Genomic DNA, 1,676 nt, shown 5'->3' on the forward strand with positions numbered 1-1,676 from the left:
ATAATAATAATAATAATAATGATTATTATTGACGAGTGTAAAAATCAAAATAAAAGTTTAATGTCGATTATTTTTTTTGTTAAAACAATTGTTTGTTTTGTTTCTTCCACGCATGTTACACACGAATCACTATTATTATTATTATTATTATTATTTTTTCCATATCGATTTTAAGTCAAACAAAAAAAAAAAAAAGTTTGTTGTTATTATTATTGTTGTTTTTTTTGCGGTTGTTGGTTGTTGTTGTTGTTGTTATTGTAAAACGATTATTGGATTTTTTTTTTAAATATAAAATTAAAGAAATGTAATAAAAAACGTTTGTTTTCTTTTGGTTTTTTTTTGCAATAGAGACGACCAAAAAGTAAAAACCAATGGAAACAAAATAAAGGAAAAAAGGAAAAAAAATTATTTTTTTTATTTCAAACGGTATCAGTTTTTGATAAATGAAAGAGAAAAAAAATCGGGAGAAAACCTTTAAAAGGTTAAATAAATAAAAATTTTTACCACTAAAATAAAAATACATATATTTTACTATGATTATTATTATTATTATTAATTTTGAACATGATTTTGCGTATTTTTCGGATTTTTAAACATTATTTCAGGTTTCTTCCCGACGATTCCTTAGGGATAATTGCTCGAATATCGAGGTGATGCTGCTGCTTTTGAAGAATGTGGGCCGTCCCACATAGTGCGATTTCCTTGATGGTTTTTTCTTTTAGGTTCTTCAAAATCTTCTTTAAATTTTTTTTTATTGAATGTGGTGGCATGGCTCCCAGTGCTACTGCTTCCACGATGACCGGAATCGTTTCTGTTTTCCTGTTCCCCACATCCTGGCTATTTCAGCCTTTTGTTTGCTTCTTTGGCTGTCTGGTGTTTTTTTCCGCCGGCACGGATACTTCAATTAGCTTACACCATTTTTCCGCATTATCCCTCAGGATGATATCCGGTTTGTTGGCTGGCACAGTTCTGTTGGAGCAGGCTTATTAATCATACAAAACCGTGCATGAACCTGCTGTCGTAACCGGGGTTGGAATGTGATCTTACCATTCCTTGACTAGTCCCTCCTCTATTCCCTTATTATTATTATCATTATTATTTATCATTTGTCAAACGTCACAACCCGATTTTTTAAATTAATAATTAAAAAAAAATATATATTTAACCGATGATTCGATTTTTATAAACATTTTGACTCAGTTTTTAATTATAAAAATTTTTTAAAAACGTGACGTCATATTTAAACAAAAGAAAAAAAAAAATTCGTAGAATCAAATCGATGTCATCCATTTTTTTTTTTCGAAAATGTATCAAAGTCATAATAATAATAATGATTGAAAAATCACGTGTCATTTTTCTAATATTTTGAAAGTATAACTAAAAAAAAAATTCTTTGTGATAAGATATTTATAAAATTAATTAAGAATTTTTTCGTTTTGTTTTTTGTTTTTTGTTTTTCCGATGGTTACAAAGTTTAAAAAAACTTTTAAAACAAAAAAATGTTTTTGTCATGTTTATTGTAAAAACTTGTAAAAACAAATAAGCAAATATTTAAATTTTTTTTAAATCTAAAAATGAAAATAAAAAACAAAGAAGAAGTAAAAAAAAAAGAAAAAGTAGTTTAACTTTTTTTTTTTTAAAGTATAACTTTAAAGTATAAATAAACTTTTATTTTT

The sequence above is a fragment of the Pediculus humanus genome, genomic scaffold (genome assembly GCF_000006295.1).
Source record: "Pediculus humanus corporis 1103172107561 genomic scaffold, whole genome shotgun sequence".
Classification (NCBI taxonomy): domain Eukaryota; kingdom Metazoa; phylum Arthropoda; class Insecta; order Psocodea; family Pediculidae; genus Pediculus; species Pediculus humanus.